Source organism: Saccoglossus kowalevskii, chromosome 19 (genome assembly GCF_978046115.1).
Source record: "Saccoglossus kowalevskii chromosome 19, keSacKowa6.1, whole genome shotgun sequence".
Classification (NCBI taxonomy): domain Eukaryota; kingdom Metazoa; phylum Hemichordata; class Enteropneusta; family Harrimaniidae; genus Saccoglossus; species Saccoglossus kowalevskii.
Genome location: NC_140659.1, coordinates 103,592 through 122,555, shown reverse-complemented (window position 1 = coordinate 122,555; position 18,964 = coordinate 103,592).

Here is an 18,964-nt window from a genome sequence, read left to right as displayed (position 1 = left end):
CCCGTACCATCAAAGATGGAAGGGAAAGGTATATTAAGGGAAAAATTTTGTCCGGCGTTGTCGTCGTCGTCGTTAATAATTGTTATTGTGTGCATAATAACTTTACTAATTCTATTCCAAACTTTATCAAACTTGGTCACCTTATTCATCAGTATAAAGTCTTCCCTGAGTTTGAACAACAGATGTCCTGTATGAAAATATCATGCAAAAATTGAGAAAATCTGATAAAATATTTTGACTGTTTCTACTTGACTGATCACTGGTGATACACATCAAAGGTCACTGATCTCAGTGGAAATATGCATTGTTGTATGTGTTCAATGAAGCAAATGATTTATCTTGTAATAATATCCTTGGTAATGTATCTCAGAATCCCATACTGGGTTTCAAAACCAACTCATGGAGAGATTGCACAGTCTGATACACATTTGCAAACCTACCAATAAAATCTTTACATGTCAGAAAATCAATATAAGCACTGCTATGAACTGGGTGTCAAGATCTGAAGCTAATAGAAAATCTGTTTAGTCAAAAGTTATCAAATCAAAAACAATACATAAAAAATACATTAAAAGCAAAACATTTCATCCACATTTTAAAAAGAAAATTATTCTAAAATATATGTATTCTGTATTTGACAAACAGTTCATTCGACAAATGAAAACTCACAGGAATATGTTTCAGCTATTAGAACAGAATGATAGAGTTTTTATAATACTAGTTTAAAAACGCACTTCAGAGATTGCAGTGTTTAAAGATGTAGTTTCTCAGGAGACAACAGTACTGTTGACTTCTCCCTCCACTGGACACCAACTATTTAAGTTGATTTGCATACAAAGCAGAGCTTGCAACATGATAGCTATTCATAAAGGGTGTTTTTTTTTTTACTTTTCATATAATACAGTAGTCACACAATGAGGCAGTTCATATTTGTCTCAGTGAATCATTCATTTTTGACAGACACCTGTACAAAATACTTGAACTAAAGCTACATGTAGCTAATTTTTTCTGTTATCTTGCATGTTTTATAAATCTATTCACATCTAAATGCAGCACTTTTTTTTTTTGCAATGAGACATTTGTTTTTATTCTAAAATATCTCAATTACTTTCAATAAAGCTGGAAATTATGTTCCTTAAAATAATTAAACAAATAAGGCACCAATGTTTTTGTAAGATATTTACATCTTTTAAGGACATTCGGTAGACTGATTCCCCACTGTTGGTTCAACCCCAAAACTTGTTTGTATTCAAAATTAATTATGACAATGCATATTTATATTGAAACAAACTATGATAAAGGGAATTATATTATATAACAAAGGGCAAGGTCACCAGAGTTCAACTATGTTTATCACGTGTGCGCCAGCTGACTGTGGTTTGGGCAGTCGCTCAATAGACCACTACTGTCCTGTCGGTGTCGCATATTTCCGTGACAAGCAACTGGCAATTTGTTAAAGAACGCTTAAAACTCTTCGGAAGGAATTAAAATAGTTACATAACAAAGAAAACATGCACTCACTAACAAAACTCACAACAATATACGAACATTAATATATATATATATATATATATATATATATATATATATATATATATATATATATATATATATATATATATATATATATATATAATTAGTCAACTTACCTATTCGTGGTCCATCGCTCTATGTCGTCAAAGATATTTATTTTCTTGGCATTCCTTCTCGTGATGGTGCGTTTTTAACGGACTCATTAGGAAAGGCCATCCTTTAGTTTTCTGCAGCGTGGCCATGTTTGCTCCGAATGTGGTAATAACGCATGCGCATTATCAACCTATGACGCTACATTTTTTGTATTTACATTGATTTTGCCTGTACGTACAATATCAAACCGTAGAATCGTGTTTTGTTGTGTCACTGAACGAATATTATTTAGTGCGTTACAAGAGTTATGCTTTTAGATTCTGATAAATCACATTACAATCTCTTCTATAGTATGTAATATCAAACGACCGTGAGAAAAAATCAATTTCTCGTCCATATTACATCTTTAATAATACCGGCACGGTTACTAAAAAGTAACCGTGATACCGGTAAACAAAATTACGAAGAGTTACAAACAGATTGATTTATAATTATTTTGTGGAATGCCAAGAATGATTCTATTGAAAATCACATGTAATACAATATGAGTTTTGATTAGGAACAGCCAAGTGATTTTTCAACAACTTGAATACAAAATAATACTGGTAACAATTATTTAGCATGAGCGTGGTAGTTGTATGACAATAGTAAATAGTAAAACAGTAATACTCACCGTGTCCTGCTGTCCCCCAGCTGCTCCTACGGATGTAGAAGCAGCAGCGTCGTCTACTCGTGATCCATTGTAGTAATTGTATGTCAAATTAGTAATAGTAAGCCAAGTCAGTAGTCGTATTCTTAGCAGTCGTATTCTTAGTAATTGTATTCAAAGTAATCGTAATCGCATGCCTAGTAAAAGAAGAAAAAAATATGCATTGAATATATGTAATACGTGATAAATAAAACAAAACAAAAATACAATATGGAATAGATGGGATACCAATTACCCAGACTAAATATTGTGCGACCAGATGCGACATTTTGTAATATGAGTAGAGAAAATAATATCATATTAGAATTGTGTACACTTTACACATAGATTACATGAAGACATTATACATGATGTAATTTTGTGCTGGTTTTTATTCAGTTATTGTCTTCCATCAAGTCAAGTTTTTATTAGAATATAAACCAATCACATAGCTCTTCTTTTGTCGGTCGTCAGTCTTTGTGATGGTATTTTAGTAATTTCTGATACATTTTGTGTCATTACATTTGCTATTTTCAGGCATTATGATTTTGTATCGACACAAAAGAGCGATGATTACTCCCACAGACTTGCGTAACACAAACGTGCGACGCCAAAGGTCATCGCAAATAAAAGTCGATAAAAGTACACTATTTTCATATAGCAGACAACAGAAACTATAACCGGTCGATAGTATGTTTATTAAACACTCACCAGGAGGAAAACCGTGACAGAAATCTATTTGTTTTTCCGGAATTTAGCTATTTTCTTGAGGTCGAACGACAACAACATTATTTAGCTAAATGATGTCACTGTATTAGAACTTTCCTTATAAAGTGAAACAGTTAAAACGGCAGGAAATAGTCGTCTTATATTTTAAAATTGACTTCGTGGTATTTACTAATGTTTTCCCTGCATCCTGCATGCATGGAAAGACATTTTATTGTGTATTTCTCTAAAAAAACTGTGGGCACTACGCATACATCTGAAGTTGACGACGACGAGTAGTTCGCTTTACGGGAGTGTCCAACAAGATATGGGGAATACCTAACTCCAGTGACATCGTATTGTTCTCGTTCGACCTGGAGAAAATGGCTTCCGCCAGAGTTACTTGTGGTCCGGAGCACTAAATCCGGGAAAATTTTACTAATCATATTATCAATTGGCCTTAGCTTGCTTTTATCAACTTTTATTTGCACTGCTATTTGGGATCGCAAGTCTATATTACGCAAGTCTATAGCCTAGAATAGAATAGAAATATTTAAAAATAAATTACAATTAAACTACACATACAATACAATAATAGGTTTCAAATAAACTACAACTAAATCACACTGAAAATATAGCACAACAATACAATAATAGATTTCAAATAAACTACAACTAAATCACACTGAAAATATAAAACAACAATACAATAATAGATATCCAATAAACGACAACTAAATCACACTGAAAATATAGAACAACAATACAATAATAGATTTCAAATAAACTACAACTAAATCACACTGAAAATATAGAACAACAATGCAATAATAGATTTCAAATAAACTACAACTAAATCACACTGAAAATATAGAACAACAATGCAATAATAGATTTCAAATAAACTACAACTAAATCACACTGAAAATATAGAACAACAATGCAATAATAGATTTCAAATAAACTACAACTAAATCACACTGAAAATATAGAACAACAATGCAATAATGGATTTCAAATAAACTACAACTAAATCACACTGAAAATATAGAACAACAATACAATAATAGATTTCAAATAAACAACAACTAAATCACACTGAAAATATAGAACAACAATACAATAATAGATTTCAAATAAACTACAACTAAATCACACTGAAAATATAGAACAACAATACAATAATAGATTTCAAATAAACTACAACTAAATCACACTGAAAATATAGAACAACAATACAATAATAGATTTATATAAACTACAACTAAATCCAACTGAAAATATAGAAAAACAATACAATAATAGATTTCAAATAAACTACAACTAAATCACACTGAAAATATAGAACAACAATACAATAATAGATTTCAAATAAACTACAACTAAATCACACTGAAAATATAGAACAACAATACAATAATAGATTTCAAATAAACTACAACTAAATCACAGTGAAAATATAGAACAACAAAACAATAATAGATTTCAAATAAACTACAACTAAATCACAGTGAAAATATAGAACAACAATACAATAATAGATTTCAAATAAACTACAACTACATCACACTGAAAATATAGAACAACAATACAATAATAGATTTCAAATAAACTACAACTAAATCACACTGAAAATATAGAACAACAATACAATAATAGATATAAATAAACTACAACTAAATCACACTGAGAATATAGAACAATAATAGATTTCAAATAAACTACAACTAAATCACACTGAAAATATAGAACAACAATACAATAATAGATTTCAAATAAACAACAACTAAATCACACTGAAAATATAGAACAACAATACAATAATAGATTTCAAATAAACTACAACTAAATCACACTGAAAATATAGAACAACAATACAATAATAAATTTCAAATAAACTACAACTAAATCACACTGAAAATATAGAACAATACAATAATAGATTCCAAATAAACTACAACTAAATCACACTGAAAATATAGAACAACAATACAATAATAGATTTCAAATAAACTACAACTAAATCACACTGAAAATATAGAACAACAATACAATAATAGATTTCAAATAAACAACATCTAAATCACACTGAAAATATAGAACAACAATACAATAATAGATTTCAAATAAACAACAACTAAATCACACTGAAAATATAGAACAACAATACAATAATAGATTTCAAATAAACTACAACTAAATCACACTGAAAATATAGAACAACAATACAATAATAAATTTCAAATAAACTACAACTAAATCACACTGAAAATATAGAACAATACAATAATAGATTCCAAATAAACTACAACTAAATCACACTGAAAATATAGAACAACAATACAATAATAGATTTCAAATAAACTACAACTAAATCACACTGAAAATATAGAACAACAATACAATAATAGATTTCAAATAAACAACATCTAAATCACACTGAAAATATAGAACAACAATACAATAATAGATTTCAAATAAACTACAACTAAATCACACTGAAAATCTAGAACAACAATACAATAATAGATTTCAAATAAACTACAACTAAATCACACTGAAAATATAGAACAACAATACAATAATAGATTTCAAATAAACTACAACTAAATCACACTGAAAATATAGAACAACAATACAATAATAAATTTCAAATAAACTACAAATAAATCACACTGAAAATATTGAACAATACAATAACAGATATCCAATAAACTACAACTAAATCACACTGAAAATATAAAACAACAATACAATAATAGATTTCCAATAAACTACAACTAAATCACCCTGAAAATATAGAACAACAATACTATAATAGATTTCAAATAAACTACAACTAACTCACACTGAAAATATAGAACAACAATACAATAATAGATTTCAAATAAACTACAACTAAATCACACTGAAAATATAGAACAATAATACAATAATATATTTCAAATAAACTACAACTAAATCACACTGAAAATATAGAACAACAATACAATAATAGATTTAAATAAACTACAACTAAATCACACTGAAAATATAAAACAACAATACAATAATAAATTTCAAATAAACTACAACTAAATCACACTGAAAATATAGAACAACAATACAATAATAGGTTTCCAATAAACTACAACTAAATCACCCTGAAAATATAGAACAACAATACTATAATAGATTTCAAATAAACTACAACTAAATCACACTGAAAATATAGAACAACAATACAATAATAGATTTCAAATAAACTACAACTAAATCACACTGAAAATATAGAACAACAATACAATAATATATTTCAAATAAACTACAACTAAATCACACTGAAAATATAGAACAACAATACAATAATAGATTTAAATTAACTACAACTAAATCACACTGAAAATATAGAACAACAATACAATAATAGATTTCAAATAAACTACAACTAAATCACACTGAAAATACAGAACAACAATACAATAATAGATTTCAAATAAACTACAACTAAATCACACTGAAAATACAGAACAACAATACAATAATAGATTTCAAATAAACTACAACTAAATCACACTGAAAATATAGAACAACAATACAATAATAGCTTTCAAATAAACTACAACTACATCACACAGAAAACATAGAACAACAATACAATAATAGATTTCAAATAACCTACAACTACATCACACTGAAAATATAGAACAACAATACAATAATAGATATAAATAAACTACAACTAAATCACACTGAAAATATAGAACAACAATACAATAATAGATTTCAAATAAACTACAACTAAATCACACTGAAAATATAGAACAACAATACAATAATAGATTTCAAATAAACAACATCTAAATCACACTGAAAATATAGAACAACAATACAATAATAGATTTCAAATAAACTACAACTAAATCACACTGAAAATATAGAACAACAATACAATAATAGATTTCAAATAAACTACAACTAAATCACACTGAAAATATAGAACAACAATACAATAATAGATTTCAAATAAACTACAACTAAATCACACTGAAAATATAGAACAACAATACAATTAATTGATTTTCACCTTTTCTTTTTGTATTTTGTAGGATTTCTGTATGTAATTGAATAACCAGAGTAAACGTTAATGGTTAGTTGTATTTAAAATGTGTATAAATTTATCTTTGTTGTTGTAATTTTTGAAATATTATTATTATTATTATTATTATTATTATTATTATTATTATTATTATTATTATTATTATTATTTATATTTGAAAATATCTAATTTAATGATACAAAATATATCAGAAATGATTAAAATACCATCACAAATATTAATGACCGACACAAGAAGAGTTATGAACCCACAGATAAGAAAAAACAAGCAATCATATTGTCAAGTTTGGAAGTTGAAAAAAATCTCACAAGAAAAAAAATAATGTCAGTCTGAGTCAATTGCCATGTTGGTGGAGGAAACACGAACAGGCGATGACAATTGAAATATTTCCTGACAGTTATTCAGTGTGACATTTGTTTTTAAGACCTGCTATTGGTTGGATAGATGCTGTCAGGGTGCAAATGTTTCAATTGGGTGGCAGTTGGAGTTTCAAATTTTCTCGCCGTCAACAGAAATTTTAATCGTCAGGGTTAAAAAGAAACGCTCAATTCCTTTTTGTGTGTGTTTTAATGTAGTTAATAATTGTTATGAGTAGGGTTATTGCGTCTATCACATCCCGTGTATACTGATAAACCTTTCATGTAGTCTATTTCGTGTAGTTTAGGATCTTAGAACACGGAATGTTTATTTAAAAGTACATTTAAACGTTTATGTGTTTTTATTGAATCTCCGCGATAACATCCGGGACAGAAAAGTGAATCGGAAATGATTCATTTTGTTTTGAATTAAATTTCTCAAAATATTCAAGAACTGAATATATTTATTTGTCGCCATCTTTCCAAAATGCTCTGCGTAATCTGTGATTATATTTTCAAATAAATATACAGGTTCAAGTATAGATACAAATGGACATCACGCCGGAGTGATATAGTAAAATTAGAAGTATACCAAGTATGTCGCTACAAATGAACTTTTAACACCTGGAGATCATTGGTTACGTTATAAACATAGTATTCGAACTATAGGGTCACCATTTTTTGTTGTCGGTTGTTTAGCCACTTTCGAGATTTTAATTACAAAATTCTTTTTTTAATCGTGTGTATAATGGTATTGTTTTTATCTGGATGTTGCCTTCTACGTCTGGGCTAATCTGCACTGGCTCGGAAGGTTGTAAATGATTAGCTAGTTTGAATTTCTAATTTGCATAACATTACTGAGAATGAACGTGCATTCAACGCCACAAGTTTTTTGGTTTTTTAGCCAATCAGAATTCATCTTCCGAGCCAGTGCAGATCAGCAGCTACGTCTGTAAAATTTGTAAATAGTGCCACCAAGTGTCAACCATTGATGAATACTTTGATTAAGTTTGACAAGTTATACCTCTTACCATGCTTCCAACAAAACACCTACATATTTATGAACTGCAATGTAGAAGGGACAGTTATGTAAAGAGTATTATAATTCGATTGCAAATTTGCTTTATTTCTAAATTAGGGTATAATGACTTAGTATTGAAGACCGCGATCGTTTTATATTGTAAATATCGCCACCAAGTGACAAATATGAATACCGCACTCGTGTTATATTGTAAATGTCGCCACCAAGTGACAAATATGAATACAGCAATCGTGTTATATTGTAAATGTCGCCACCAAGTGACAAATATGAATACCGCAATCGTTTTGATCGTTTTAGATTGTAAATGTCGCCACCAAGTGAAAAATATGAATACCGCAATCGTTTTATATTGTAAATGTCAATATGAATACCGCAATCGTTTTGATCGTTTTAGATTGTAAATGTCGCCACCAAGTGACATATATGAATACCGCGATCGTTGAATCGTTTTATATTGTAAATATCGCCACCAAGTGACAAATATGAATACCAAAATCGTTTTATATTGTAAATATCGCCACCAAGTGACAAATATGAATACCGAAATCGTTTTATTTTGTAAATGTGGCCACTAAGCGACACATATGAATACCGCAATCGTTTTAGATTGTAAATGTCGCCACCAAGTGAAAAATATGAATACCAAAACGTTTTATATGGTAAATGACGCCACCAAGCAACAAATATCGATGCCTACTTCGAATGAAATTGCGTTTGATAGTTATATGTATTGCGCTTGAATGTTTTCACACCTTCAAAATTTCTTTCACATCGAATAAGAAACATCGTGAGTGCACGATGCATTGTATTTACTTTACGTGTTGGGATTTCACTAATTCTAGGTAAATACTGCCAGAACCTATATTTCTAGTTTTGTTCGGGTTATTTGACCATCATGATTCAAATCCTAGTTAGCAATAAATCATTAAAATATTGTTTGATGACGCAATAATACTAGATCTCGAAAGAATTGAATATATAATTAATGAGAAAAGTTATGAATTATTCTATGCTGTGTAGGTCCGTGGCACGAAGATGATCTACAATTTACACTTTTATAGTTGTGTGGAAAGACGAAAAATGAGTTTTAATGTGGGGGAAATTAGCTGGAAAGTCGAAAATGTTAACCATCATTTCAAAAACCTAAAAAAACAAACATTACATACTACATTGCAGCAATGTTGTGTTTTTCGCACAATGAAACTGACGTTTAATAAGCAAGGTGTACTCTGGGAATACTGTCATATTGTTGAACTCCGGTCATGAAGTAGTGATTTGTTTTACTTTAAATTATAGCTGGGTGGCGCCCAAACCATTCTGCGTGAGATTTATACACTCGTTTGAATTCTCGGATAATACATGTCTGCGAAATAGTTTTCTCTTTGCACAAAGGTGAGTTCTTTTCGTTGGAATTTCTAACGATAGAGAGCAGGAGGTAAGTTTATTACACGAAAGTTTTATTCCGAAATTAAGCGCATCGCCACACTTCTAGAACATAAAATAAACGTGCTTCAAGTTCGTATTTAATGGTATTTAGTTTGATTTGTATGGCAATCAAGCTAGTATTAATGTTTTCCACGCCGTATTATTAATTATCAGGAAGTTTGATTTCTCTTACGAAGATATTCGGTATGTAAGTGTCCGTAAATTTAATATTTCATTCAAATTTCATTGAAATGTGTGAATCGTATAACTATCGAGTAGTACGGCCTCTACATTGCGCAAAAGATTTAACCTAAGTCGCAGACAATATAAATAGTTTGTTGGTGTTAGAGGGCGCACTTCAAATTTGATTATAATATCTTTTCCACGTTGACGCCGCAGCCTGAGGTCGGCGTCCTTCCTATAGCGCTTCCTGTGACGACACAACGATAATCTCCCCGGTGACTACTGATTGTTTTCCCAAGTCTCAGCATGAGATTAGACGCCCATGGCCGCAGTATTCGTCCATGTTTCATTGATGTCACCCCCCCTCCCCCGGGGGGGGGGGCTTCGGGTATTTGCAAACAATACTGACAGGGGTGTGTAGCTGGCGGTTTGAAACCTCTACCCCTTATCAGACAGAAATAAACTCAAATTGCCTACCCCTTTTCAGACAAACTGTGGATATTTGACACCCCTTTCCAGACAGTAAGCACAAATGGTACCAAGGGAAAAGCAGGTGGACTCTCGGGGATGGACTTTGACGATTGAAATGAAATTACAGAAACTTAAGAAAAAATCAGCTTCTCCTGATTGTTGGATTACTCAAGCTCTAGAGACAGTCTTTGAAAAATATGGATCCCTTTTTCGACAGCAACAATGAAAAAAGGATACCCCTTTTCAGACAGACAGGGTTAAATAACATACCCCTTTTCAGACAGACAGGGTTAAATAACATACCCCTTTTCAGACAGACATGATTAAATAACATACCCCTTTTCAGACAGACAGGGTTAAATAACATACCCCTTTTCAGACAGACAGGGTTAAATAACATACCCCTTTTCAGACAGACAGGGTTAAATAACATACCCCTTTTCAGACAGACAGGGTTAACTAACATACCCCTTTTCAGACAGACAGGGTTAAATAACATACCCCTTTTCAGACAGACAGGGTTAAATAACATACCCCTTTTCAGACAGACAGGGTTAAATAACATACCCCTTTTCAGACAGAAGTGGTAAATTTGGGACCCTTTTTGGCGACACATATACATATGTATAGAAAACAAAAATCCTAAATGGTTTACAAAAGATCTCAATAATATGAAAAAAAGAAATAAAAAAAATATCATCAACACTCAGTCGGCATTCATACAATAAACAACTTAGAATAACATGCTATAGTCTCAAGCGAAATTACAGACGGCTCCTAAAAAACGTAAGAGAGATTTAAAAAATGACATTATTAATAAACTAGACACAATGAGAAAATTTAATCCAAACAAATATTGGGACCTAATTAAACAACTACAAGGTTCTGAACAAAATGTAAATAAAAATGATAGCATCCCAGATTTTATGTGAATGATCAAGAATTAGAAAGAGCATCCTCATACATGTATCTTGGTATAAAACTAAATACCACTGAGAACCTAGATATAGCACAAGTAGACTTGAAAACCGGGCTCTGAAGGCATTTTTCAAATTGAAGCAGATGCTCTACTCGGGAACACAAGTTCCCATCAAAATCTATCTGAAAATGTTTGACACTATGATCAAACCAATACATATTGTGCAGAAATTTGGACATGTGACATAATAAAAAATAAAAACTATCTGATGCACTTATTGTCACCAATGGAAAAAATGCACTTAAAACTGTACATACTGAAAGTAAACTGCAGGATCACCTTGCCTGCTTATTAGAATTGGGACGATGCCCCCTAATAACTACATGTATAAGACAGATGTTTAAATATTGATTTTGATTGCGTAATATGCCTGAAAACAGCCTCATAATTGAAGCATACAGATTGGCAATCAATATGGATAACTCAGACAGCCAAAATTGGGTCAATTGTATTTAAACAATTCTCAAAGAATATGGAACATGAGTGGGAAAATGTAAAGATTAATGAGAACAAATACCTAATAAATAATGTTACTACAGCACTTGAAACAAACTTCAAAATAAACAGTAGGGATTCTCTAAACAATGACAATAAAGGTATTAACCACAGAAATAAACTACGTACTTATAGAAAATTAAAAACTGAATTTGGAGTTGAAACTTATCTGCTGACAGTAAATAACCCACTACAAAGATCATCAATGACCAAACTAAGATTAAGCGCACATGTTTTACAAATTGAAATGGGCAGATACCATACAATTGACATTACCGAAAGAAGCTGTCCTGTATGCAATACAAATGATATTGAAGATGAAGAACACTTTCTGTTAAAATGTCAGTTATACAAACGTGAAAGACAAATCCTTCTCAACACAATTAGACAGTGTTCTGAGGGCAACACGGATACAAGCTTTATTGACATACTAGGCACAAAGAATACTGTCATGCTAAAATGTCTAGCAAAATATATACTAGTATACGAATGTTTCAACATAAGAGAAAGCAAATTAAAAAAAAACAGATGCCTCACAGATATCTAAATAAGTAATCCTAACATTTACTTAATTAATTTGCATTTCTAACCCACTTTCGGGCAAGTTTGTTGTTTTAGTTGTGTTTAGTTTAGTTTTTTTATACTAGTGTATCTTCTAGTGTATCATGTTTCTGACATGGAATGACAACCATGCTTTATTGTACTTAGATCTATGACCATTTTTAGGATACGACTTCAATAAAAACTATTACATATAGCATTGCAATGTGAGTACCCCCCCCCCGTGTCAAAAATATATTCACTATATTAAACAAGAATCCTTCTATCTTGTTAACCACACTCTAGGGCCAATCTTCAATTTCACCAAGATTACACCCGGAGACGTTACTATCGGATTATCGTTGTAAACCGGGGGGTTGTTCTTATTTCGTTAGTACGGAACAATTTGATTTGCAATACAACTGATAGTAGAATTTTATTTTTTGGAAGATTTTGTTGCGTAAAACTAAATTGTTTTAAAAAGGGGCATTATAAACATATATCTACATTGAAGTGCTATATGTACATGTGCCGACAAAAGGGGTTCCAAATTCACCACTTCTGTCTAAAATGGGGTGTTATTTTACCCTGTCTGTCTGACAATGAAGCTTATTTTTTCTTTCCGTAACTTCATTTCGATCGCCAAAGTCCATCCCCGGAATTCTACCTGCTTTTCCCTTAGTACCATTTATGCTTACTGTCTCGAAAGGGGTGTAAAGTATCCAGTTTGTCTGAAAATGGGTAGGCAATTTCAGTTTATTTTTTTCTTATAAGGGGTAGGGGTTTCAAACAACCAGCTACACCATGTCAGTATTTTTTTGCAAGTACCCCCCGGTGGAGTCCGGTCAAACCCTTGTGGCAGTCATGCTTGTTTTTATTATTAAAGGACGCTTACTCGCGTAATCATTCCATATTTGGAATTCGCATTTCCTTATATGGTAGGATTACGGCACGCTGTAACTTATGGCCTCACGGTGACAGATGTATTATTTTATGCATTATTCTGTATTATGTTAATGTTTAGTTTAGAACACGTCGATTGTGCACGTAGAGGGCGGCACATCAGCTAATTAATGCTACTGACTCGGGGAATATAATTGCCGCATGAGGGAGAGAAAGTATTCTTACAATTATCACAGAATTATTAATATTGAGCAAAACATATAGCGTATTACCATTGTGTATACATTTACACTTTTTTAATAATTTTTGTTGACTATAGTCTATGCAACATGTAATTAATACCTCATATTTAGGGAAAACGACGTGCTCAAAAATTAGGTGATATCAGAAAAAACAAGATTTATGACCCCGGTGGGGGGGGGGGGTACATAGAACTTGCCTAAGAACTTGCCCCTGAAATGGGTCTCGTTTTTTGGATTTTAGGTATAAGTATCGGGCTTATTTCTGGTCAAGATCGGTAACAATATCGGTGATGAATATGCTCTTATGTAAGTGACAAATCAAAATACATATTTTAATAAATCAATATACAATGCAACTGTTGGCTTACATGTGCTTCTATTGGAGATGCTCTTCTAATAGAGCAAATTTTATTTGGAATAAACAGTGATGACAGAAATGGTACTTTGGTACAAATATGGGTATAGATTTTGCCACTATCCAGGTATAAAAATGGTCACACTTTTGAGCACTCAGGGGCACCTTCCTACCCAGCTATGTATCAACTGTCCTTCCCGTGTTTATGACTTCAAAAGTGTTCCTATAATATATTTTCTGCGGGACACGATTGCCACATAATTAAAAGAATAGTTTATGAATCAAGTTGTTAATAGTTATATTATGCACAGTACTGAACTGCGGTCACGTGACTTATTAACGAGTATAAGTTGTGCTATTTAATTGTAATATGCGTGGCTGCAGGGTTAATACTAGAAAGTATGTACACTCTGAGATTGTACTGTATTTACTACAGTAAACTGCAGGCACGTTCAGTGGTTTCCCCTGATATAGTTTAAAAAGTTCACAACCCTGTGATCGAATTTCAAATAGGTTTTTGGTTTGACAGATCAATGATCGGATTGGGTTATCATTTTCTTCTAAATTCTGTTAAATATCTCATTCCCCACTTTTTTCTATCACTTTCTGTTTGTAGTTTGGCGTCTGTCAAGTCAAGTTGTTTACTTCAGTTTACATAGAATGCAATGATTTTTCCTTTAGCAATGGCTGCAGTAGAGTACAGTCTTGGGAGCATACTGTAAAAAAATGTCTTTTTAGCTAGCATGTTATTTTAGCTAATTTAGCTAATCTGTAATTTTGCTAATTCAAGATGTCACTAATTTAAAATAAACTATATTCTCACATGAGATTCTTGATACTTTAGCTAAATTAAGATTCAGTTAATTCATGTATTGAGTCAAATTCGCTAAAATGGAGTATAGCTATTTAAACATGTTTTACAGTTGTGGCTGTACATCCATGGCATCCTTTACATTTTTGTGGGACTGCAAGCTCTCATTCTTCTTATGCTGTCTTGCCAGTTATTCCGCTACATCAATCTATCAATCAATCATAAACATTTATAATGCACCGGGATCCAAAACTCATTGGCGGATTTAGATGGGGGCCGAGGGGGCCGCACCCCCTATTTTTAACAACCAACAGGGCTTCGCACCATCGGCGCTTGCGAACTTGGCCTTAGGCTAACTTATCGCCCCCTATTCCAGAATCCTAGATCCGCCCCTGAAACTAATCTCTGTTTAATGACTTTTTCTAAATAAGTTGACATCAGTGACATGAGGCATGTCAGATGGAAGGGTGTTCCAAAGTTGAAAAAGCATGTTCCCATGTTTTCAATTTATATTGAAAGAACGAAGAACGAAACGCAGGAGTATATATAAATAAAGGACACAGAAGTAGTTTGGAACAAGGCCGTACAAGCAGAATAAATTTGTACTCAATACTGTGATGAGTTTTTGTAAAGCTGGAAAAATATGCTCAGATTTTCTAGTACATGTGATGATTCTAGGAACCGTGGTTTGGGTTATTTGAAGTAGTAAAATGTTATTTTCTGTCCAAATAAATGTGAATTCCCATAATTAAGTTTGGCAGAGAGTATTGCATGAATTTAAGTGTGACACGAGCCATGTTTACGTGTAACACCACTCAAATAGATAGATTTATCCTGATCACTCCACATGTTCACCAAGTGCATTGCTCAAAATCAGCCTTGTGACCACTCCCGGGTGTCCACTCAGTAAATTTCTCGTGTACAATGTTCAGTTTTCCTGGTGGCATTAGTCCCCAAATGCGAAACACTCTTTCTGTCCTAACAATGATATTCATTGTTACTATGTGATCCGACTAGGAAGTGCAATTGCTGCCTGTGGAGCAGAGAACAGAGGCAGAAAGTGCAAGGCAGAGGTAAAAGCTCAATGGTAAGCCCATTGCTAATGAAGGCAACTCGAAAATGCGTATTATATTCTGTACCACTGTTATTAGACTGTCGACAGTTTTCGGGCCTAATAAAGATTCACGTATTTTCAATCGCGGGAGGCGTGGTAACGATATGCCGAAGCCATTTCAAGCGAGGGCAGTAATGCGCGAGAGACTGTTATAGCATGTATCGCCCTCATGCGCCATTACGTGAAAATTGACCGGTGATGTTCCTGCTGAGACTTGTCAAACTACATCATACACCGACGAACCAATCATGAGCGAACGGGTCACCAATAAACAGTAGTAGTAGTTCTACACTCGCTATTTAGAGGGGAGGCAAGGGTAGCTGGTACAGTTTTACGGGAAATAAAAATGGCTTTTTACAATTTACAAGGAAAAAAAGACGTTTTTACAGTTTACAGTGAAAATTGAATTTTGCAGTGAATTGTGTCATCTAGTCGTTTTACAGTTTCGAAAATGAAATTTCCCTTGATTATTCTTTACGACGTTTTTTATTTGGATGTAAATTCTTGTATGTACCGAGAAAAATGACACATTTTTACAGTGTACGAAAAAAATATTTGATTGATTACGTTCTACGTTTAGCCTGTGATTACAGAATTACGGAATTTATTTTTTCAATTTACGTTGTACGAACAAAAAAATACTGTAATTACGTTGAACGAAAATAACCCTTGTCCCCCTATTTAGTTGTGAATTGACGAAAATGCACGGGATTTCAACCTAGTTACAGTGAAACATGTATGTTTTAATACTGAATCTCTTGTCAGAGGTGTAGCAGTCTGTACACTGATTAGCCATAGAATGGGAACTTACTAGTATTTGTTCCAGGCCGATTATAGTCAGAATGGGGGTGAGGTAATAAAATAAACAAAAGCCAACTTAATCTCAAGGTTTATTTTTTGCACAATACACAAATGCTTAATGTCACAATCGTTCTATACAAAATATAACAAATAAACAGGTCTTAGTACAATAAATGGAGTATGAAGAAAAATAAGTAGCTCAATAAAATCACTGATTTGGAATACAGTTTAGGTTAAAAGAAAGTTTATTCAGGGGTAATTATTCTTGGAACATGATAAACAACTTGTTTATAAAGAACAGATTTGGTATACAGTTTAGGTTAAAAGAAAGTTTATTCAGGGGTAATTATTCTTGGAACATGATAAACAACTTGTTTATAAAGAACTGATTTGGAATACAGTTTAGGTTAAAAGAAAGTTTATTCAGGGGTAATTATTCTTGGAACATGATAAACAACTTGCTTATAAAGAACAGATTTGGAATACAGTTTAGGTTAAAAGAAAGTTTATTCAGGGGTAATTATTCTTGGAACATGATAAACAACTTGTTTATAAAGAACAGATTTGCAAATAAAAACTGTAGCATCAGTATACTATAATGGTTACAGGGCCGGGCGATCTCTCGATCCCTATTGTATATTTCTTTTATTATCAGAGAAACATACCGAGCACCTGTAGCATCAGTAACAACACTTGCTAACCCTGTGTTCTTCTCAACTACTGTGACACTTATTTCAATCAATCAATAAACAAACTTATAAATAGACAAAACAAACATATACAAAATATAACATGGTTGTTCACAACACTACACTGTGCTTATAAATAGACAAAACAAACATATACATAGTATAACATGGTTGTTCACAACACTACACTATGCTTATAAATAGACAAAACAAACATATACATAGTATAACATGGTTGTTCACAACATTACACTATGCTTATAAATAGACAAAACAAACATATACATAGTATAACATGGTTGTTCACAACACTATACTATGCTTATAAATAGACAAAACAAACATATACATAGTATAACATGGTTGTTCACAACACTACACTATGCTTATAAATAGACAAAACAAACATATACATAGTATAACATGGTTGTTCACAACACTACACTGTGCTTATAAATAGACAAAACAAACATATACATAGTATAACATGGTTGTTCACAACACTATACTATGCTTATAAATAGACAAAACAAACATATACATAGTATAACATGGTTGTTCACAACACTACACTATGCTTATAAATAGACAAAACAAACATATACATAGTATAACATGGTTGTTCACAACACTACACTGTGCTTATAAATAGACAAAACAAACATATACATAGTATAACATGGTTGTTCACAACACTACACTATGCTTATAAATAGACAAAACAAACATATACATAGTATAACATGGTTGTTCACAACACTACACTATGCTTATAAATAGACAAAACAAACATATACATAGTATAACATGGTTGTTCACAACACTACACTATGCTTATAAATAGACAAAACAAACATATACATAGTATACCATGGTTGTTCACAACACTACACTATGCTTATAAATAGACAAAACAAACATATACATAGTATAACATGGTTGTTCACAACACTACACTATGCTTATAAATAGACAAAACAAACATATACATAGTATACCATGGTTGTTCACAACATTACACTATGCTTATAAATAGACAAAACAAACATATACATAGTATAACATGGTTGTTCACAACACTACACTATGCTTATAAATAGACAAAACAAACATATACATAGTATAACATGGTTGTTCACAACACTACACTATGCTTGCAAGTTAAAATATCTTGATCTCTGATTCTAGAATATTTGAAATCACAAGTAATGCCACTATTGAATAGAAGGACATTTTTTCTCATTCTGTATACCATTTCATTTGTTTCAACATTTTTTTTCATAGTTGAAGGAAGGGTATTTGAAAGTGCCTGTCAAGTATATGCTATAAGAATAAATTTGGGCATTGGACAAAATTGTCAAAGAACAGAAAAAAACAGAGAAAAATAATTGTGAAGTTGACAGGCAGACAGATATGTGGTGAATAAACTGGTTGAGGATT